This window comes from Syngnathoides biaculeatus, chromosome 9 (genome assembly GCF_019802595.1).
Source record: "Syngnathoides biaculeatus isolate LvHL_M chromosome 9, ASM1980259v1, whole genome shotgun sequence".
Lineage (NCBI taxonomy): Eukaryota > Metazoa > Chordata > Actinopteri > Syngnathiformes > Syngnathidae > Syngnathoides > Syngnathoides biaculeatus.
In genome coordinates this window covers 18643672-18667989 of record NC_084648.1, presented here as the reverse complement: position 1 = coordinate 18667989, position 24318 = coordinate 18643672, and the positions used below count along the sequence as shown (strand labels likewise).

The following is a 24318-nucleotide window of genomic DNA, read 5'->3' as shown; positions in this document are numbered from 1 at the left end:
CAATTAGACACATCAAACGCGGCTATTTTTGATCCAGCTTTTGAATTAGTGCTCATTCCCCGTATACCTAATGAGGTGTCTGGTGTATTTTCTTGGACACGTGTACAGTACATACTGTACAGACAGATCCACCAACGATATTGGGGTGAAAAAGAGGTAATAGTGAAAGAACAGAAGTGATGATCAAAAAACAAAAGCCTGGTAGAAAGAGATAAGAGGGAGACAAAGTCATGATGCAGGGAGGGAGGGAGAACGAGAGAGAAATAAACGCTAGAAGGCTAGGCTGTGGGAAATAACGGCAAGATTTCAAAAAGAAAAAGGTAAAAGTTGAGTGAAAAGTGTGCCACTTCCGAGAGGTAACCCCAAAGTGGAACAAAAGAACGAAGAGGGTGGAACGAGACGAAGGCCACCTTTGAAAAAATGGAGGCGTTTCTCACATGAAAATGGAGTCTCGGCTTTGAAAACGAAGCGATTCCGTTGCAATCAGATAACACAATCTTCACGTGTCTAAGATCATAGACCTTTGAGATCCTTTTTTTTTTTTCCCCCCCTTATTAAAAGGCCAGCAGCAACATTTCAGCCTCCTCACATGTTAAGGGTGTATGCTTATCTTCCCGAGGTCAACGTTTTGAGGGTATATCTTCAGCCGCCTTGTCAGCCCTTTAGCCCGATCGATGGTAGTTACCGTCGGGAAAGGAGGATTGCAAAGCACACAGCACCTGAACGTCAAAGATAGGAGTGAATGAACGCCGCAATTTAAGTTCCTTGGTTTGTCGGGGGTTAATTCCGCATTCCAGCAGACTCGTGTATATCACTGATTGTAGTTTGTGGCTTTGCTTTGTCTAAGTTCCTTGTTTTTGGGATGGAAATTGACTAAGGGACTTAGTTCACCGTTTTACTGCTGTTCCTCTGAATGCTGCATCGATCGCTAATCTTGCTTCTGTTTAGCCATAAGTTGCTAAAATGGAAGTCATTACAGACCAACAAACACATCCCGAAAAGTAATACAGTACTTAAGATCTTTGGCTTCCTCCGTTCTTGTTGCGGCTTGTCTGGTGACAAGTGATTTGTTAAGCGCGGTGTGAATTTCGCAGTCTCCGACGAATACTCGATGAGGTGGAAAACCAACCACACCAAAATGAGGCAATTGTCGCTGAGGAGTGCAGAGGAAAATTCCGAACACGCCTCCTTTTAGCTAGCAATATCAAAGCTAGCAGCTGCTCATTCATTGATGTTGCATGTGACGGATGATGAAGGCTAGGCTGAATTCTGTTGTCTCCAATCGTTCTTGCTGAGCAACACGAGTCGTTCGTCGCGTTCCGAGCAGTCGACAGCCTCATTTGTGCAAACTAAAAGTCTTACTGAATGTTTTATTGAGACAAGCCATTAGGGATTCCGTGAAGCTTTGTGACAAAGTTTGCTTAGAACCAATTGAATCAAGGCGGCTTCACAAAAGGGAGGTAAAGCGCTCACTGGTGCTCCACATTTCACATTGCGAGAAATCAGTTATCTTTCAGAGCCAGCAGGTAATCTACCTTTCAGGTACGGAAACCAAATTATGTCGGGTTGAAAGCCTCTGAATGGTTTGTAATTTGATATGTGAACCAGAACAGATTTTATTCCCAGCTGCTGGTAAAGAGGTCACGCTCACTTCCAGCCTTCACCTTGGCTGACAGTTTTAATTATGTACTGCGCGCACAGATAGAACATATACTGTGCTGCACACACATGAAAGATAATATTTACGTGTTCATTATTTATGCTATCTGATCTTGTACTTATATGCCCTCCCCCCCACCCCTTTCTCCTGTACTTCAAACCGCCTCACGGGAGATACTGATTCATTATTACGCCTGTGACTGTACTCACTATTTGCTGAGCCTCGGCTCATTAACTTTTTAACGAGTTTAATGGCATTCGCTGAACCAATGAGGTAAGAACTTGCAATCATAATACTGTATGTAGAGACTCCGCTCCGTCGCCGATTTATTGGGACAACGGGAACAGAAAAGTGCATATTGCAATGCGGCCTGCCATAAATAGCCCCCTAATGACGATTACAAAACTCGGGGGTGATTGGCAGCTGTAATCTGAACTACCAATTATATTTCTGCAAACAGTGGCAACCGGTAGTAATGACCCCAATTAATCCATCCCCCCCACACCCTCCCGAAAAAGGTGGTTGATTGAGGTGGTTGTAATTACCTTCTCTGATGACACCAATGTGTGTCGCAATAGGCGTCGGATTTGGAGAGAAAACTTTCAAGTTATTTCATTTGGGACCAACGTGCTAGAAAATGTAAGGTCAGGGACAGACATCAGCCCTTTATAATACATACTACTGTCACACATTTGTTTTGGTGAATGCACTCGTTTGTGATTTACCTATAATGTATAGACTGTATGTCCAAATATGGGGGGTATTTCTGAATACATTTGTAGAGATAAAAATCCTTAATAGATACCATAACATAATCAGATAACTGGCAATAACAGAGTTGAGCAATACCTTCCTATGCAAAGTAATACAGTATTGTTAATAGTGACGTGCATTGTGCAAAGCTGACAGCCATTCTAAAGGTTTTTCTCAAGCCAAATGACATCATGAATGTATGTCAGTGCAGAGAGACAGACGCACGCACACACACACACACGAAGTTGTGCTAGAAATGCACTGTCTTTTTTTTTTTTTTCATGTGCCCATCATCTCAAGCAAGAGATGCCATCAGGCATAAAGCTGGCGTGACTGATTGTCTCTGGTGCCGCTGTCCCCCGTCTTTCACACTGATGCGCTTCCATCGGCTTCCCTTGGGCACAAAGAAACCAGTTCACTATCTGGCTGGTGCGCACACATGCACGCGCACGTGCTCCTCCGAATCAGAATTTTACCACATCCTCATCCGTAGACTTAACACATATAAATAAGACACAGACGTCGTATGCAATACATGTCAACCTGGATGTCTAACCAACAAGTGGGCGCTTTATAAACGTACTGTGCTCCACTCGCAACTTACCTTAAACCTCTGGTTGGTTCAGGCTGGATGGAAGAAGGGCTTCCTCGGAGTCTCCCCCCTCTAGCAGGATGTGCTCCGGCAGTCCATTCTGCGGTTCCGTCTCTGGTTTTTCTCCAAGCAGAACCTCTTGTCACTTCCGCCACTTGATCACTGAAAAGTCCGAGAGGCTCAGAGTGAACGGTGAGCTTCTTGCCCGCGCGAGGTGCCCCGCAACCCCCCCCCCCCCCCCAGCCGACGTACGCCCTGGTGCTCGGTCGTCGAGATGAGCGTGATGATCTTCAACAGCACTTCAAGGCTAATTAGTCAAGTACGGCGGATCCAAAAGGCTCAGCGAGAGAAAGAGAGAGAGAGGGGCTGCTGAGTGTCGTTGCTGCTGAATATGAGATGATGGGAAGGAGGAAAAAAAAAAAAAAAGAGGGGGGATGGAGAGAAAAGTGTGCGCGCATCTGCATGCATGTGTGGGAGCGGAGAGGCGGAGAGGAGGAGGGAAAAAACAGAGCCTCGGAAATGGGAATAAGAGAATATGACAGCGGAGCGCACGAAACGACCAGTGTGCGCGCGTCAAGCGGTGAGCTACGAAATGATGGAGACGAAAGAGATGCGTCGTTGGACGCTGGATAAAATGGGAGACACCCTGCGCTTCAGTGCTCCAGAATGCAACCGCTGTCAGACACACAAATAAATAAATAAATATACCTCAGTTGAATTGTTTTCTGATAGATAAAAAAAAGATCATTTCAAAACTTTTGTCATCGTTTATGTGCTATAAAACCTGTACAACTCAACTGAAAAAAAAGGTAATCTTTTCAAGCAGTAGACCTGATGTAGATGAAATGTGGTTGCACAAGTGTACACACCCTCTTACAATTGGGATATATAACCTAACCCTAACCCTATGTTAAATAAGAGTCGACATACCCCTGCCACCATTTAATGAGCCTCAGATCAACCACAAATAGATGTCAGATTTTTGTTTCTTCTTGCTTTCTGATCAAAACCTGAAGCTTTTCACTCCACCTTGCCTAAGATCTCAGTACCATCTTAAGAAAAACTGACAAACCACGATGATGCCACCACCATTTTCTTTTTGTGGTGGTTGCCGTTGCGCCACATATGCCATTTGGGAATATGGACAAAATGTTCAACCTTCCTTGGAACAAAGTATCCAAAACACCTGCGGGAAAATGTTTTATTCCCATTAAATCAAGTCTGAACATTTTGGCTATAATTCAAAAGAGCCATGTTTTATTTTTGAGTGCAGACATAAGTCATCACGAAACCGCATTTTAGTTATTTTTACTTCCCCTCTTAAAAGGATTTTTTCCCCCGTATTGTTCAGTAGAGCTCACACAAATACAGTAGTGGAACAAATTTAGAAATCTGTTTCATATTTTACATTACAAAAACCTGGCATTTGAACAGAGGTGTGTAGACTTTTTCTATCCACTGTATGTATTTCAAAACTCTTAAATTAATATGCATCGTGTGACACGATGCACTCCAGTATATTATAATTATATCAAAAAAGATATCACTTGCACGATGAGGTTGAGGCTGCAGAGAAAAGTGGGACACGTTGAGTACATGGTCCTAAATGGGTCAGGGGCTCACATGTACAACACACAAGCCATTCTGCTCATTTGGTACAAGTCTTACCTGAAAAAAAAAAAAAAAAAAAATGGATCAAAAAGTCAGGGACGCATGGCATTGATGAGCGAATGTTCAGTCCTGTGACATCACATCAGAACGTCCACTGGTAAGCATGATTCAGCTCACCTTTGACACATATGGGTCATTTTTCATTTATTTTGATCAATAACGGAATTGAATTTCATTTATATTTACTGATATCAGTACTGGAATTATTGACAGTTATTCTCATTTTAACGGTCGAAATTGCCGGTCCGGGGAAAAAAAGTGTTCAAGTTTTTCATATTTTTAACCCCGAAATGTCTTTACTGTTATGTAACATTTTCTGAAGTTTCAAATTCAATTTTCGCATATGTATAATGTTTCCTTTCTTGCTTAACAAGTCTTTTCCATGAAAACTATCACTTTTTTTTGTGTGTGGTTCATTTACAAGTGGTCCAGTATGCTGTTGCAATACACCAGAGGGATCATGGCTCAGGAGTGTCCCACTTCATTCTGCAGATGGTGCTGTTTTTCTTTGTTTTCCTTTCTTTTCAACACAGAGATTTCTGACAATAAACATATTATTGTTTGATTTTCTTAGTGAGCCTCTATCTCTTTCTTGGAGGAGGATGCCCTAAGCCCGGGCTATCGAGCTAATTTTGGTTCAGATAACAGCAAGCAATAGAAAGGCACATTAAAAACAAATCAAGATTCCGTTCCTTGATAGATGTAATGTGCTATGATGTATGTTGGTGATTCAGATATTGAATGACTTTTGGAGAAAGAGGAAAAAAAAGCAGTTGATGAATCTAGCGGTGTGTGATATAATTGACTTGTATAGAGCAAAAGTGTGAAAAGGTGACTGGGCAAAAACCCATTGCTATTCAATTAGCTAGCGATAGCGCCAAGTGCCTAATTAGCTTCATCGCTAATAGCTTGACAGTTCGCAGCATCACAAGCCGCTGCCGAGTCAGTGCCAACACCTGACAGCCATTCAAGAAGACGTCGTGACGCATCGCCGTGTGGTTCACTGTCATTTCATAGATTGGGTCAGGGTTGTAAATCGAGCATAAACTGGTCATTTGTGTTCACACAGCTGGAAACGTGTGCAGCAGTTCTGACAAGAGATATGAAAACTACACGACAGTGAGTTGTAGCAGCCTGGCAAACAGACCTGCCTATACGGCGGCCATGTTAGGAAGGTCGATGTTCCCTTCAAAGCCAACGTTTGCATGTGGAAAGTCATGAACGCGCTCATTTTTCACAAGGTTTACTTTTTTTAGTTAACCCCAAAACCTATCCCATCACCACAGAACTTCTCTCTTTAAAAGAATGAAAATATTGTGGGGTTTTTTTTTTTTTTTTTCAAATTAATTTGCGGACAATTTCCTAGTGTAGGCTGGGGCGGGTTTGAGGCTGGCCTCACCACTAATTACAATATAGCGCATATGTTTGGTCTCAGCATGTTAAAGCATGCTGCAGTTGCGGCAGGAGACAGCTGGTCAAGTGTGGACATTCCCTCGGGGCTCCTGCCACACAAGAATGAACTTGGTGTTCAATTCAGGCCTGCATATGGCCGACGTAAAAGAACAGGCTCATTCGATTCCTTCGCTACCGCTTATTTGCGCTGCGTGTGTTCAGAGTTCCTTTTCTATGACTGCGCGCAACGAACATAATGTAATTATGTGGTTACGCTCATTTTGGAATTGCTGCTCACAACTAAGAGTTGTTAGGGGAGCACAGACAACTCATGGCAAATTAGCTTCTTTTTTTTTTTTTTTTTTCCGCCGCTAAGAATGATCAAATCTCGTGTCGTCAAAGATGACAAGCTGCAGTTCCCATGGAAACCCGCACGCATATGCTTTTAAAGAGCACATACAGTGTAGATGAAACAAGTGCCACTTGAAAATGGCCTTGCACACGAGAGAGCCAATGAGCAAATTTAAGAGAACTGAGAGGGGGTGTAGAAATTCAGCTAAGACGCCTGGGCCCTCAAACTAAATGTCAGCTAATGACTTTGAATCAACTAAACACTCTCAAAAAGCTCAATCATCAGAACACACTTGTAAATCAAGCAATCTAAGAACACATTTTCATTCATTTGATAAATTTTTACATTCGGCAACGCGACGAGCTAAAGAACGGGACAATTCAGTATGAGGTGAAAATACCTTTCTCTTCCCAATTCGAGTTCAAAATATTGGGTATAGACATCTACTTTTGTTCTGAACCTTAACAATTACCATAAATATTACAGTACAAAGATGAGGCTAAATGTTGTTTCGACTAACAAATTTATCTGCCACTGCTTTAATGGACCTTTCCGACCTGTCAATCACTCGTACAATAAAAGCCAATCAGATAGTCGCATTGTCTTAACCTATCCCTCTCGCCGTATTATCCCACAAGCAATGCTGGTTGACAGTAGCGTGCGCTTGGAAAAGTTAATGTTACAAAGAAAACGGTCCTCAGATGCTCTTAGGGAACGTGCAATCCTGATGATAGAAATCCTGACCGGTTGATTCGTTTTCCAAAGCCTAAAACACAGTTGACAAAGTGTCTACGATGGATTGAGGCTCGTGGAAGGGCGCACGTACAACTAAATGTGGACAATAGCAACAAACACAAGGCTGTATGTTCGAATGTAAGTGAGGGAGAAGTATTTTCTGAGTTTGATTTCATTATTATAAGTGCTTTGTACATTGCAGGAGATCAACTTTCACTTTGTTAGTGAATTATTGACCTGCTGAATGAAGTGTGTCATGTTTTATTCCGAAGAATCAGCTTAGTGATACGTAAATACGTCATATTATGCAAGAGAAATGTCTATTTGTATCACATCAGACTTTTAAGACAGAGCACTGGGTTTAATCACGAGCCAAGTCAAATGAATACACCCACTCACATAAAAAGACTACAACGATATTACTCGTGATCTTTCCAAGCAAAAAGTACGCACCCTGCTTTACACGCGCAGTACGATTCCACTATTTTATCCTGTTGGATTTCAATATCAAGTTTGTGAGGCGTCAAACTTTTTTTTTTTGCATCGATCTCCAACATTTCGCTGTAACTCTTGCGTCCTGCTCCGTCCAAAATCTAAATCCCGTGTACAAATCCTTTCGTGAAATAGTTGAGACCTCTCTTTAGAACTCTCTTGGACGAGTCTGACGCATTTGGCAAAAAAAAAAAAAAAAAAAAAAAACATACCCCAATATTATCTGGAATACGCGATAGAGGATCGACTTCAAACACGTTCTGTCTATACAAAATATATATATATATATATATATATCAGCCTGGTTCCAACATCCCATGTATTTTTTTTCCTCAATGAAATCATTTAAAAACTGTATTTAATGTTTACTTGGGTGATTTTTTGTCGAATATGTACACTCCTGTCATTCTCGTAAACATGAATTAAGAGGCAAATACTTCCTCCCAGTGCCTCCCACCTTTACTAATACGGTACCGTAATCATCACGGGTGGACAATTAGCTTGCTAGCACGGGTGAAAGTGTGGAGCAAAATTTGGGCAGCCGCCGTCGCCACGGCCAGTTTTTGGGGTCATCCCGTCATTTTCACTACGATACTCACAAGGCGGGTCATGGCGCCGGTTCAAGCGAGACGAGCCTCCCAACCTGTTGTGGCTGCAGCCGACATTCGGACACTCGAAGCCGCCAGCTCGCGTGGTGACGAGGGGCCGGCCTAGCTTAAATCTCACCACCGGAGTCAGGTAAGCACCGCGCCGCCGACGGGCTCGTCTTCCTTCCTTCCTCCTCCTCTCACTCGCCAAGAGACGCGAGGAGCGCACGCTTGTTAGTGACTCGTTTTTATGTGACTTTTTTTTTTTTTTTAATGTAGCGACCCAACTTCCTCTGCACTTTTGGACCACAAACCATCTTTTAGTTGAAGGTCAAAGCGCGTGAGCCGTTTTAAGCGCACTTGCTGGCTCAGGTGCTCGGGGAAACTCGCTCGTCTTGTTTCCATAAAACTCGCGCGACTGCAGCGAACATTTGCTTGCTCATTTCCGCGTTATCTCGATTTTATTTGGAACTGCTGCACGCTCGTTTGGATATCCGAGATCAAGCTCCGTACTTGAAACTCCACGGTATGTATGTATTTCCCTTGGAAATGTTGGTGTGTTGGCACCTTTCGAAATGGGTCCAGCTGCTGGAAGTGAGCCCGGTTGAGAGTTGGACAGCCGCTTATTTGACCTGAACAGTTGAACTGGGGTTATAATGTGACCTTTGTTTTTAACGCAACTTTAATCATGTGAATGCTACCTGCCTGATTCAAAAGTTGTTGTTGTTTTTACAACAGTAGCCTTAGTTAGTTTTGTATGGGACCATGAGGAACTCTTGAACATTTTTTGCTAGTAATAAAGTCCAGGTCTGCAGGCGATGTGCAGCAATTTTATGATGCAGTGGATTAGAAAGCCAGGCTGTCTTTTGACGCTTTCATGCTCCTGCTGTTCCAGTTGTTTCTCATCACTAAGGCTGAAATTACACTGCAGGTCCAAGTGCCAGATCCGGATGAAATGCATATGCTGACATCACTATACCGCTATTGTTTTCTTTATAATAGGAAAGATTTTTTTTTTTAATAACAAGAATGACCCCATCTAGTAAGAAGCCTTAATACATTTGGGCCACATAATGATGTGGCAAGTTGCATCTGAGTTAAATTCCCACTCTGTGAAATGTGAATGAGACTTTGAGTGTTTGTTTGTCTTGACTGGTGACCACCGCCTACTGCCCAAGACTAACCTGGGACAGACTAAGTCTCACTTACTGCCCCTAAAAAGATTGGATGGAAGGACATATCTCATGTCGCTTATCCCGTTTACACATGCAGCCACCAAAATACACTGAACCAAACCACACCATCAACACCAGACAGCGACACTGTGAATGTAAATAATTTCTACATATTAATATTTTTTTGTACATGACAGGTCACTTTTTTTTTTTTTTTTAAGTCTGTTTATTTGTTTTGTTTGGGCAGACGGAGCTCCTTACCGGTCTGTCCATTTCGATGACGTAAAACCTTGCATTGATGTGGTACAGTCTATCCAATATTTGCGTTAATGCTGCACTGAGTGCACTCGCACTGCCAGACATCCATTAGGGAGCAGTTTTTTATCTACATCTGGAAGAGTGCTGATTCGGATCTGAAGATATCGGATGCATATTTTATTTTACGCTGCGATGAGGCATATCTAAATTGTGCCACTTGAGTGTGTGTGTGTGTGTGTGTGGGGGGGGGGGGGGTCACTTGAACCATGCAGTATAAATCCAGCCCAATACACACACTTGCATGCGAGGTCTGAAACTCGTTCACATTAACCACACATTTGCTTTCATGCTTTCATGGTTCACGGAGGCCTACGTGATGTCGACACCTTTGCAACCACCGCTATTCTTGGTCTGCAGGATTGTTTGAAAGAAACCTCATTTGAGGAATTCATCAAACAAACACTGCTTTTGCATGCTGATTTGTAAACAAAGGTCCCAGCAGGAGCTCCTCAAATGCCGCTTCTTCTGTCGGCCTCGATCGAGGAGCATCTCGAGGCCTTTTCCCAACTGGGTGTTGCTCACCGTGGAAATAATTTGACCCGCAGGAAAGACTTTTGCTTTTATGAAGGTTTATTCACGAGCGTAGTTGTGAAAAAGTTTTTTTGTCCCTTTGCGATTTTAAAAAGTGGTCTATACTGATGGCACAAGTACTATGGAAGTAAATAGGTGCCACCAGGATTTGAATTAAAAATGCCACTGAAAATTTCATGTTGTAAAATTCACATTGCTATTTTAAAGTGATCACATTTTCAATAGCTGTATTTCACTTTAACGTTTCAACGTTAACAAATTCGCCGTATAGAAAAGTGCAAACGCAACATTTTCAGTCTCCCGAGATTCAACTCGATCCAATTCACTGTCTAAAATTCAACTGGCTCCAATTTGCTATTTGAAATTCACCGTCTAAATTCAGTGTTAAGAAGGCAGCCAATTCAGTTACGCTTTCTTAGTATGTGACGTCACGTGACCAAGAAAGCGTAACTGCGATTGGCTGCCTTCTTAACACGGAATTTAGACAGTGAATTCCAGACAGCGAATTGTTGCCTTTTGAATCTCAGGAGACTGAAAATATTGCGTTTGAATTTTAAAGGTTGAATTTTTTTACATGGCGAATTTGTTCACATTGAAAAGTTAAACTGAAATACAGCAATTTAAAATGTGACCGCTTTGAAATAGCAATGTGAATTTTACGACAAAATTTTCCGTGCCATTTTTATTTCATATGCTGGCGGCAAATATTGACTTCCATAAAGTACTTACATTCAAATACTCATCCATATCGTACTGAAGTACTGATACTTGAATAATGGTGTCGGCATGATACCGGTACTGTATTGGTATGGGTGCATCCTGACCTAAAATGGTCCAGCATTTCCAAACTATCATCTGCTGGTTCCCATAGAGTTGTGAGCTAAATTATTCATCAAATGCTTTGGGAAAGAATAATAATTAAAAAAAAAAAATAGAACATAATCAACAGAATTGTTAAATCATTTAATAGGCTTATCAATTCTAAAGCACATTCTTACCTATAATATGCACGCTAGAAAAGTAGTCGATTGATAGCACTTTGTTAAAATAATAATAAACTAAAAGGGGAAAAAAAAGCGTGACACATTGTCCTGGATGTCTTTCATAAATACCCTAATTGTGTGTATATGAGATTGGCTTTTCGATTAAAACGTCTCATGAGCAGCCCCTTAGGCCGGAGGTTTCAAGGAGATGTCGAACGTGAAGAATCCCGACGCAAGTTGCGCGACGGAATGTCACCGTGGCGAAACAACACAATCTTGCGATGATTTGCGGCACACAGAATCACCGCAGAGGCAGTTTATGTCCCAACAAAAAAAAAAAAAACACAAATTGAACTGCAGCTGCTGACACGCACTGTTCAAGGCTTTTTTTTTTTTAATAAAGTGTAACAAAATGACCACGGTTGAGGTGCTGTAAATGATTTGCGATGCCCGAATTTATCACGAGGCTTTGGAGGAACTTTGCACTGCTTGTTGACCACAATACACTGCTTTTTTTTTTTTTTGTTTGTTTTTTTCTCATTTGTAGAGCAATACTGAGGGAGAATTGTTCTACAAACTCAGGTTATTCGTATGATAGTGAAGTAGCTCATTGATTAGACTTGTGACTATCCTGCGGGAGCACATCACGTTTCATTTTTTTTTTAATTATTATTTATTTTTAATGTTCCTAGATGATCTTAAGAAGATATTTGCAGATGATAATGTCATATTAATGGAGGCTCTTATGAGACACCTGATAGCCCTCTTTTTGTATTGTACAATATTTGGAATATTTGGATGGGTTACATTTTTTTAAAAATCAGGCTGACTGACAAATGTTGTTTCACTTCACAGGAAATGTTTATTTATAGCCATGACAGGAGAACAAGCTGGTTTTCTCACCGTGACTGTTGGACACCACTATAATGATGAGCTGCTTTCAGCATGCAGTATTGCAATTATTGTAATTATTCCTAACTCCAGGATTGTATTTATAACAGGGTACTTGTTATAGCATCATCAGAAACTTTTGTTTTTTTTAAATAAAAGTTTTTCCTCTCACCGCATATTCTTCAGCACTCCAATGGGATAATTCGGCCTTATTTTACCTACAACCTGCCAACATATTTGTTTTGCTAATTCAAGTCTCTTATTGAGGGTTGCATCTAAGACCAAAAAAAAAACCATTTATTATAAACCCATCGGTTACATAATTCATTTTGCAACAGAAACGGTGCAGCAACGCATAGAGAGCACATACACCAACACAAAGACAGAGGTATAGACAGGTTCCATTCTGCCAAAAATAAGGGTTCTACATTCACACTGGAGTGGATCGTGCCCAATTCAGAATTTTTCTTAAATCTGATATTGATGTTGTCTTATAATACTTGCATCAGTTATTTCTCAATCGATCACGAGGGCAATATAAAGGTGAATTCATGGAAATAAGTCTTTTGGCGGTTTTGAAACTATTACGTTGATTGACGAGAAACAACATGACCTAAAAAGCAGGCCCTCGGTACATTCAAACGGAAACACGAAGGGACTGACATCAAGACGTTTCCAGGAGAGACGAAATCCTCGTCTTGCCACCAGCTTGTCAACCCGGTTACGGATGGATTTTCGGGAAGAGGGAAATTCCTCACAAAGGCATTGCTCCTGGCATATCGCTCCCTCCACACCATCCCTGCTAAAAGTCATATTTGACTTTCTCATCGCGCTCATCATCATCATGATTTGTTATCTTTTCAGGGTCCCCAATATAAGCAGTTAACATTTGTTTGGCTCTTATGGAATATTCATCATATGAGGAACAACAATTTCTGCTTCATGCGCAAATTCTAATTTACCAAACACAGTTTGAAAATCCTCAAAATGTGTCGAAGGTACTTTTCAGAATCTTAATTTAGAAGAAAAATAAAATCCCATAGAAATACAGCGGTACCTCTAGTAAAGAAAAATTCAGGTTACAAAACACCTCGGAAAAATATTGTCAATAGTTACAAAGGATAATTCAGGATACAAAAGGAGAAAAAAAAGTGCTGGATTTGCAGCCCCCAAATTCGTCCTTTATCTTGGTTTGTGTGGTGCGATTGATATGCTCTCCCGTTGACTATCGTTGTAGCATCTTCCTGGATTCCCATTGACTAGGTGAGACGTCACTTTTTACCCATGATGCTTTTCTTTTCCCTTGGACACGCGACTGTCACTGAATCACGCTAGCGCTTTCACGTGCTCTCACAAGCAAGCGCAAATTGGTAAAGTACAACTTTTTCGTGAGCGTTTCGGTTGTGTTTTTGCAAGTTTATTCATCTTTCTTCACCGTGGGCCCCAAGAAACTTTAGTGGAATTATTTTGTGCACATACGTACATTGATACGGATCTTTTCGTTTCATAACGTTTGCCTCCCCCTCCGTCCCCCGCGATGCCTTTTACTTTTCACTCACCCTTTTCTTCGCATAGTCCCTTAACGTGAAAGGTAAATGAACATAATTTTCACATTATGTACTTTTAATGTTTATTTTTGGAGGATCGGGCGGGGGGGTTGGAACAGATTAGGCTATTGATGTGAAAAGCGATTCTACCTACGAAAAATTCATGTCATGAGACGACTTCCAGAACGAAATAATTTCGTAAGTAGAGGTACCAGTGTAAATGCAAATTGATTCAATCCAATTAAAGATTTCAACATTTTTAATCATCATACAAGTAGACTATAAATATAATCATCTGTTGTATAACTAACCTAAAAAAAAATACATCGGTTTCAGTGAAATTCTCAAGAGAAGTCAATATAATGCCTCTGACTTTTTTACATTGGTCATTATCATACTTGTGTAGATAATAATGGATTGTGTCGTAAAGGTCCAAAGGTATACATTGTTTACTGAACTATAAATTTGATAACTTATAACAGATGATGACTGTGTGATGAAAATGCAAAAAGAAATGTTTGTGGTTGGGAGGTAAGACGGAACAAAACTGGCTTCTTGTGTAATGATTGTCAATTGGTAGTCGCTTTGGACCCATTATATTCAGCAACTAAGTTTCCAGTTCATTAGTACAATTTTTTTGTCCGTGTAGTCAAAATCCCAATACTGTCATCAACATCTGAGATCCTGGAAGTCCCCACTATCATAATGCTGACGGAATGCACAAATAATCGGTCAAATGAATCTTGTATTAATAACTGCACCAGAGATTATTTCTTGTCACACAAAGATGGATTAACCTGGAAACGACATTACTAAGACATGAGGTCAGAGCCCTCAGTTGTGTACAGAGGACCCTCTGCTCTATCTGGACTTCCACTGTACCTCGAATAGTTTTTCAGTGTGGATTTTATTTACAAATGGCGCGACAATGTGCTTGTAGAATCCTCCACAAAAAGAAAAATCTTGGAAAATGCTCATTTTCTCAGATCAACAATCCACAACACAATTCTAAGTAGCATGTATCAAAAAATACCCGCATATATGAAGTTACTTGAATGTGCTCTTTTGGTTGTGGGATAACAGAACACAACTTTGTCGGACAAGTGGAACAAGAGAATATTCAATGTATCTGCGCGATGGAATGTGGACAGGAATTTATTTTCACTGGCCACATCTTTATCTTATTTTATTAACTGTATGGAGCCTTGGCAGGGAGCCTTCATGTTATGGTCAGTCCCTTATGTTCGTACTGTACTATACTACCAGTCAGATGCATTAACCACAGCCAAAATTCCTAAATAACAGCTAGAGAGAGAGATTGTATTTGTACTTCAACATTCAAGCGTTAACTGTATTAATTTATGCTTTGTGAGGACACTTTCATTTGCAATAATCTGTTGCTTTAAAGTCTCACAAGTTATGCCCGAGTAGAAAGGACAGAAAAACATTTGCCACCTTTCTGTTTGCTTTGTCTGTCGTTCCACTTGCCCTTCCGTTGCCATCATCAGCAATGTATTGATGAAGCAAATGAATATTAGACTGTAAGGACATGTTGTACGGTTGCGATGATGATGACTTTTTATTCAATCTGTTTAAAGCTTTCTAGTTTTTCCCAACTGGCAGGTTTCTCTCCCCCCAAACCCCCCCATCACTGACAATATTTGGAGTGACAGTGTAGCAAGTATAAAAATATGTTCACCTCAGTGTCAAAAGAAGGACAGAAGCACTGTAAAAGTAGTCGCCGTCTGCTCATGTTTACAGTTTGTACAACATTAGAGGCTTTATTGCTGGTCACATGCTTAGCTGTAGGACCTCCGTGGTTTTCTACTTCAGAGATTTTCTACCAAAAAAACCCCAAACATTTGTTTGATTTTTCTAGGCTTTTGAATGCTGTACTGGTTTGCGGTTATGTTTGCACAAACGACAAAGTACCCAAATAATGCAACCTAAGGACAGCACTGCACACGAGAAACCGCACTCGCCGACAAATACCCGAATAGCGCTGCCTGTGCGTGTTAGACATGCTCCACAGCTGGAGTCTACATTAGAAATTGGAATTGCTTTTGGTCACACAGCCCAAACATAACAATGGAGCACATATCCATGTCAAATTTTGTCTTGGCTTAATCTTTGAGGCAAGATTAATGCCAAATATTCCATTTTACACACGCTCGCAACCCTGGTCAACTAAGAGAGCATAATCTGACCAAATATTGTTGTAATGAACCTACTTCATCAGATGGACAAATGTGCCATCCATATTTGACCAGACTCCCTTGGCTGCAGTGTAGATGTTGTACTAAATAAATATTCTTCTTCTTCGTGTTGTGGATGCTGCCTTGATCTCATAAAGTGGCACCTTGATTAAGGCTGTAACTACGTCCACCGTGAAAAGGTCAATATGTCATTATCCAAGCCGCTTATCCTCACTAGGGTTGCGGGAAAGCTGGAGCTTATCCCAGCTAGCTTCAGGCGAAAGGCGGACTATACCCTGAACTGGTCGCCAGTCAGTCGCAGGGCAGGCGAGGTCAATATATTGAAAACAAAATGACAAATGCACGTATTGAAGTTACAATTTATTAGTGATTATCATTACAATTGTTGGACGCAAATGTTCTTGACAAAATTTGGAAAATGGAGAATTTCTTACAAATTTGGACATTGTACTGGAAGCAAATTTTTATAGATTCCCAACTCTCAATATTGCTTTTGTTTACTGTCGGAAAAAACAGGTCAGTCAGCACAGATTCAACTCCGCAACACTTACATCCCTCATGGGATGATTTGAAAAATCAGTACAGTAGCAGTAAATCATCAGACTTTTCCTCTCCGTATCATTCTATTGATGTTGGATACATTGATTGAACTAAAACTACAAACTAGTGTAACCACGAGCAGACAATAGTCTTCCTTCCTTTGTTTTAAGAGGCTTATGTCATGACTTCCTGTTGTCTACCTCAAAGTCTGTGCTGTCACTCTTGGCTCGGGTTTGATTTCTTTCCCGCAGTAATGCTCCATCCAAATCTAGACGAGTCTGACTCCATCTTTGGGAAAAGGCTTCGATGTTTATTTTCTGTTTGCAAGAAAATATTGCTGCCAGCTTAAATATGTGAATAGCGGTAAACTGCTTTCGTTATATGCTTGCCCGGATCAAGACAATTGAGCTTTGTTCTTCTAGGTATGTTGAAGAACCAAGCGTAATACCTAAAATAGAAGCGGGCAAGAAGAATTTATTATTCAGTGTTATAACCCACCTACCAGAATTGGTCCAAAGTCTTAAAGAACAGCGGTACCTCGAGCATTTGCACCGTACATGGGTTAAACATTTATTTCAAGTTCATTTTGAACAAGGTCGGTGCACACAGTACATACTGCACACCACAATGGTGTCAGATGACTTGTGGCAGGGGGGAGGGGGAGGGGTCGGGAGATCAGGTTTAGTTTTTGCTGTCTCTAGGGCTATTGCTCCAACAATAGATTGCGCTTTTGCACTCCAGGCAGAATTCCATGGCACATGGTAGCACCAATACAGTAACATCTTTTCTACTGCCTAGACCAGGACTGGGCAAACGTTTTGGCTCAGGGGCCACATTGACTTTTAATATTTAGACCGTCGGGTCAGGTCACAAGCAGATTGCTTACATATAAAAAAATTAACAACAAAAAGGCATTGCAGTGTAGAGATTTAGATGTACTTGGATTTACTTTTAATGGGAGCAGTGTTGTTTTGATGATCACTTTTTTTTTTTTTAATTAAAACCAGTGGATCATTTAATCTTAGTTTTGTTTTGGGAGATTTCAGAACAGCAGCTGCCAAGTGGCACTACAAAAAAAAAAAAAAAATAGTTCACTACAACACAAGTTAATTGCATCACCTTGAACCAATAACTTCGATACTGTATTAGTGTTACATCAGCAGCTTACTGCAGTATTACCATGAGAACACTACTCCCAATACTGCACACTACTAAAGACTTAAAATGGAAGAATAACTGTTCTGCATTCACTGTTGACATTTTTCCCTCTTTGGTCCACTACTCGTGGTTTTTGAACTGTTCAGAGTAGAAACTGAACAGCCAAACTCAACTCAAAGTTTCACTGTACCTGCCGCCTGGTGGAACTGGTGGGTGTGACAGCACAACCTGGTGGAACCATTTGGCATTACAGAAAAAGTCCAATGAATAGAATCGTAAATGATTTTTGGTACGATTCGGGCAGATTCCTTCGGCGGGCCAGATTGAAATGGTCAATGGCCCGGGGGCCGTAGTTTTCTCACCCTTGGGCCGGATACACCACTTTTGATCTTTTCTGTTTGAGACGTCACGCTGTGGCGACCCCTAATGGGACAAGCCGAAAGAAATATATATATATATATATATATATATATATATATATATATATAGATTGACTTGCAGTCTACAAAAGCAAACAAAAACCAAGGATGTTGACTGGGGGGGAAAAAAATATCAACGCGGCTTTATTCAAACTGTTCTGTGTTTATTCAGGGTAAAAAAAATCTGGGTTCAAAGGTCATTTTCCACCAAGGGTTGCCATCTGGTTTTCCTTTTAATGCAAATGAGCATTTGCTTAATGCCGCAACACAATTTTGATAGGCATTTGTCCTTTACTGTGCTATTAACAACGACCTCTGAGTCTTCAGTCTAATTTATTTAAAGGGGGGTTGGGGGGGGGGGTTGTAATGTCACATTGTTTGTCCTTACTGATAATTGGGAGGGAGGAAAGTTAAATATTGGACTGACGAAGAAGCAAGGTGACCTGACTGCGAAGGAAAAGTAGAAATTAATGGCTGCGGATGACCTCATTGCGTTCCCCCGGACATCCTCCAATCGTTTATTATATTATAATTGTGATGAGATCTGCTTGATTGTATGGAACTGAAGTGAATTGCAGCTTGAATTAAGGGTTAAAGTTCACTGTATGTGTGAGTCGCCTACTCTGTGAATTTGTTCATTTGGATGACACTGAATTGGTGGGGAAAACATAAAAAAACAAATGTCCGCAGTTACGGTATCAAGTCACAAATATTCCTATCACAGATATAGTAATTTTTTTTTCTGTAATTTATCCTCCTTTATTCACCGAAAAACTTGCCCATTCGTTGACGTCATATCATGCCTTAAATATATGTAGTGGTAATTCTTGATTTTTGGAGGATTTTAATGAAAGCATGGAACAGACAAAAATGTCATTCGGACACCTCACGTGGGAACTCTTTTAAATTGTAAAATAAATACATAAATGTGCATTTCCTTAAAACCTTGCCTTTGTAATGTATCGTTGCCAAAAAGGCTTTTGATGTAATGACCAGTCACTGGGATTTGACACGCGCATATGCAGAGTCGAGCACGAAAAATCACCTGCGTAAAATTTGTTACGAGTAGAAATACATAGATATTGAAAGACGTCGCTTATTTCGTGTTTTCTTGACCAAAGTTCCCTCTAAGCTGCGCACTCGGCGGACGTGAAAACCGGTCCAGCGCAGTCAACCACAGCCTGACGTGTTTTTTTTTTTTTTTAAAACACGGAAGTACACGGTCTCTGCTCAGCCTACTTCTACTTCTTAGTTTACCTGACACCGCCCCCCTCCACTCTTAAAGGGGTACACTCATAGTTACGAACAGAACACACACCCGTAACTTTATATCTGTTGGCATGACTGACCACGCCCATACATTTTTCAACTCTGAGTGACTGGGGCAGGTTACACTCTCACTGCATTCCTCTTCAAATCTGTTTGACACACACACACACACACACACACACACTAATCCCGCACTCACAAAACAAGCAAACCAAAGTCAAACACAGGAGGGAGAACAATTATATCCGATAATAATGGCACACATTAAACGTCCACATAAAGCATCAAAAATGTAATTAATAAGTTTCCAATCAGTTATTGAACTTCTTGAATGATGATAAATGATAAAGCTCTGATTCTCTGTGGTGGGGAAATCGTGTACCCATTTTGTATTTTGAATCAAGATAATTATGGCTAGAGTGGACAGCCCCAGTCAGTGAAAACATTTCAAAAAAAATAAATCAATAAATAAAACTCGGTTACGCAACATGACTAAAGCGACTAAGTGGACCATTGCAAGAAAAAAAAAATTACAGTTGGTGACAACAAAGACTCGACACGCTTTGCTTTCTTCTAAGCACATATAGAATTTAAAAAAAAAATTACACATCAGCTTGTCTCCCAAACACTTGAAACTTGTCCACGGCTACACTCGATGCTTAACTTCATCTTGCACTCAGTGTAACCCTTCCCATATCAGTGGCAAAAAAAAAAAAAATTAAAAATTCCACCATAAAATTTGTAAGGGTCGAAATTTCCGAAGTGTTTTTTTAAATTCATCCCCTTAAAAATGACCACAACTGTCACATGCTCTGAAAAACTGAAATGGGACATTTGTAAGAAGAACTGCAAAAGTTATCAAATCTTTTTTTCATGAATTTATCCTAAGAGGTGTTTGACGTGTTTGTTTCATGTTTTTTTTTTTTTTCTTTTTTTTTTTTTTGTAAAATTCAACCAAAACGGTCACCACGTTGCTATTCTGAGGCGCCCATGTTCCTTTGGAGAATTTTCGGGGTCCTGTCATTGATTTTTTTTTTTTTTTTTTTTTTTTTTTTTTTTTTTTCTTGTTGTGTGTGCATGTCTAGACAAGTATACATATATGGGGATGCATTTCGGTGTGAGCTGCATGTGCGCGACTGAGGTTTCAAGCTCCAGTCGGGGACAACATGTTCGTGTCGCATCCTCCCTCAGCTGCCGTGTTAGGATTTGCGGCCAACTTTTGAGCCTCCTTGTGTACATCACTTCCACTTTGAGCGCTCCCGTTCATTCCTTGTGAATGTCTTAGATCTCAATTTACGTATGTTTTTTCTTTCCAATTTTTTTTTTAATCTATCTCGGTCATCTATCTTTCTCCCTTTCTTTCTGTTTGTTTTGTACAAAGATTGATTGATTGAAAGAAAGATACAATGACTACACATGTGCAGGATTTTTCTTTTTCTTAGATGAAATAGATCATGCATGAAGAACGGAACCCATATTTTGTTCCAATTGGAGATGAATAATGACCTTCAGTTAGCATTTCCAGACAGATTTTCCCTCAGTCACACTGTCTGTGCCCTGTGAAAATACTGTGAGCTTGTAATCCGCATTCATTGGCAAAGCGGAACAACACACACACACAAAGTTCCTCCTCGCATTTAGAAGCGGCTATTATTTGAGCCTCGACTGTCTGTACGCAAAGTTTAGGAGATAAAGCTGTAATGTATAAATAAAACATTTTGAAAGCTAAGGATTTTGGTCCAGTGAGTGGGCAAGACTGCTTGCATTTCTCACAACCTCAAAAGTTTTCGATCTGATTATTTCAATTATTTTCTCTGTTGAAATGACTACAGGCTTCTTCTTCTTCTTTTCCTTTCGGCTTGTCCCGTTAGGGGTCGCCACAGCATGTCATCTCAAATGTTAAAAATGAAGCATCCTCGCAAGTAACAATTGGACAAACATATCCAACACTTTTCACAGGGATTTTTACAGGTAATCCAGCATGTTATGCATGCTAGAATACATCATTTAAAATATATCCATCCATTATCTGAGCCGCTGATCCTCACAAGGGTCATGGGAGTGCTGGAGCCTATCCCAGCTATCTTTGGGCAGGAGGCGGGGTACACCCTGAACTGGTCGTCAGCCAATTGCATGGCACCAACAACCCCATCGCACTCACAATCACAGCAACAGGCAATTTAATCTCTCTAATGAATCTGTTTTTGGGGTGTTGGAGGAAAGCGCAGGCACGGGGAGACCATGCATACTCCACACAGGCAGGGTTGGGATTTGAACCCCGGTACTCGGAACTGTGAGGCTGTTGCTCTAACTAGTCCCACCTTTAAAATATATAAATCTATTATTATGTTAGTATAGTACAGGACATGTATGGGGGCAGCAGAACAGTGGTGAGGTGTGTAGTAGGTGTGACAGAAGAATTTAAGGTAGGGGTGGGACTGCATCAGGGATCCGCTCTGAGCCCCTTCCTGTTTGCGGTAGTAATGGATAGGCTGACAGACGAGGTTAGACTGGAATCCCCTTGGACCATCATGTTCACAGATATTATTGTGATGCAACTGAAGGAACAATTAGAAAGATGGAGGCATGCACTGGAAAGGAGGAATGAAGATTAGCCACAGTAAAATGGAATATATGTGCGTGAATGAGAGGGGGAAGAGTGAGGCTCCAGGGAGAAGAGATAGCGAGGGTGGATGACTTCAAATATTTGGGGTCAACAATCCAGAGCAATGGTGAGTGTGGAAAGGAAGTGAAGAAACTGGTCCAAGCGGGGTGGAACAGTTGGCAGAAGGTGTCTGGTGTTCTATGTGATAGAAGAGTCTCTGCTAGGTTGAAGGGCAAAGTTTCTAAAATTATTAGACATCATTAGAGGGACAACCAAAGATGGATGTTTTGGAGACAAGGTTCGAGAGAGCAGACTTCGATGGTTTGGACATGTCCAGAGGCGAGAGACTCTGAGGATGGAGCTGCCAGGCAAAAGAGCGAGAGAGAGAGAAGAAGACCAAAGAAAAGGTTGATGGATGTGGTGAGGGAAGACATGAGGACTGCGGCTGTTAGAGAGGAAGATGCGCGAGATAGCCTTAGATGGAAAAAGATGACACACTGTGGTGACCCCTCACGGGACAAGCCGAAAGGAAAAGAAGATATATACTGTGTGTGTCTGTATATATATATATATAATATAGTTCATGACTATGCGTCCCAGATGACTGTATTAATACGTTGGCTGATTTGATGCGTGGCCGACAGGCTCGCTTTATACAAAAGCCTCATCACGCTGTCTCTTCAAATCGAGTCCTCGGCTCAGAGGCTGTGAAATTGATTTTCCTCAGCAAAATCCTTCCACATTTCATGTTTTCAACGTGGGTGGCAGATGGACCTTTTGACATGGCTCATGATCAGACACGTGCCCGTCATGGGCGCTATTTCGAGGGCAACATGGAGACAGTCACGGCGATCGAAAGAATGAAGCGCTGTGTCAATCATTTCATGCTCACATATGCAGGGTTGCAACTGTGCAGTGTAGGAAATGTAAGTGGCAATACATTTTATACCAAAAGCTCGTTTTAGCTGCAGACTTTTAAGACTTCTGCGTATGGTGTAACATGATTATTCAGTTCCAAAAGATGGACTAAAAACCATTTTGTATGAAAGCCAAAGCAATATTTCCATTGATGGTAATGTAAATCCAAATTATACAGACAACCCAAAATATCGACAAAAATACATTTTATACAGCATAGCTATAGTTTTATCTACAGAAAGAAGTTTGAACTAATTAGCACTCATGAAATAGTGGATTATTGAACAATCACACTTAATGATTAAGCACAAAAACATTCAAAAATGCTCCCAAAGAACCGATGAGGTTTCATCATAGGAGATGCTGCATTCCGTAACACTGCAATGGCTCAGTCAGCGTACTTAAATTCCGCACGGGTGTGTAAAAACTTGGGCAAAATTTCAGGGGAAAAAAAAGTTTTTTTGCAAACTGAATCTTACAAAAGAAAGAAACAGAAAATAAGGCCTCCTTTTTCAGGGTTGCACTTTGCCATCGTAGCGGTCGTGCAAATAAAGTTGTTTCAGCTGTCATTACTGTTGTCCATGGCCCTCTTCCATGAACAGTATCACACAGTGTATGATGGACTGCGTATTGGAGTTTGGACCATTTCCTGTCTCAGCACGAACACATTATGACAGAATTACAAGTACAAGTGACCCAATTCTGGTTTCATTTTCTCTCGAGTGGAGTGGCTCAGTTTGGACAGGAGTTCAGAACAGAGGGATTATCCCATCACGTTCAAATTAATATTTCTAGGTAGCATGGTAGCCTGTTCGTTAGCACATCTGCCTCCCAGTTCTGAGGTTCACCGTTCTCTGCTCAAGCCTGATGAAAAACCACTAAATCACAGTTCTTGATCCCCTGCCATAACGTCGAAGCTGTAGACGGCGATTGGCCCTCTGATTCCTCCATGCCTCTCTCACGTGTCGCCGTTTGGCTGTCCAAGTCTGGTTTTTCCTCGGCAACGGACAATAACAAAAGCAGAGTATGTGCGGGTTCAGGGATCAGGGTCACTGCGATTGCACTTTGTTGCCAAGCGTCTGGAGGAACGGCGGTGTTTGTGCCCTTCCGCTTCCCAAACACAAGGATGGAAGGATGTGTGCAATCTACAGTTGGCCTTACGAGACCTCATCCCTCCACGCATTACGGGACACCTTTTTTGTCGGCCGCACTTATTTCATTTTGCCATTTACCATACACAACACATTTGTGCAAAGAACCAATAACAGTTTTTGTAACAATTTATGATTGCAGTTTGAAGTTACAAAAAAGTTATGCAATGACAGATCATTATCTGATGAACATAACCAACTTTCGTACTGATCAGTTGCTGATAAATATGCCTGCTAGATGGTTTGTGATCTTCTCTTCTTCACTCAATTCATTACAAGGCAATTAATATAGCATGTCTCGATACATTCATACTTGTATGATTAAAGTGTAAATTAATTGCATGAGGATCGACAACCAAAAAT

General features: G+C 40.9%; 2 protein-coding genes across 7 annotated transcripts in view; one reads left to right on the top strand and one right to left on the bottom strand.

The window, feature by feature from the left end:
• plppr2b (phospholipid phosphatase related 2b) overlaps nucleotides 1-8386 on the bottom strand; it is a 49962-nt gene extending 41576 nt beyond the window's left edge. For 2 of the 4 annotated variants that reach the window (XM_061829743.1, XM_061829740.1), the window contains exons 1-2: nucleotides 8247-8386; nucleotides 3018-3167 (exon numbers count right to left, since the gene is read on the bottom strand). The gene's annotated coding sequence lies outside the window, so the exon portion shown is untranslated. Of the gene's footprint in view, nucleotides 1-437; nucleotides 990-1013; nucleotides 1779-3017; nucleotides 3168-8246 lie in introns of those variants that run through there. The other 2 variants (XM_061829741.1, XM_061829742.1) reach the window with 2 other exon arrangements.
• palm3 (paralemmin 3) overlaps nucleotides 8093-24318 on the top strand; it is a 35425-nt gene continuing 19199 nt past the window's right edge. The window contains exon 1 of one of the 3 annotated variants that reach the window (XM_061829737.1): nucleotides 8093-8385. The gene's annotated coding sequence lies outside the window, so the exon portion shown is untranslated. Of the gene's footprint in view, nucleotides 8386-8432; nucleotides 8761-24318 lie in introns of those variants that run through there. The other 2 variants (XM_061829739.1, XM_061829738.1) reach the window with 2 other exon arrangements.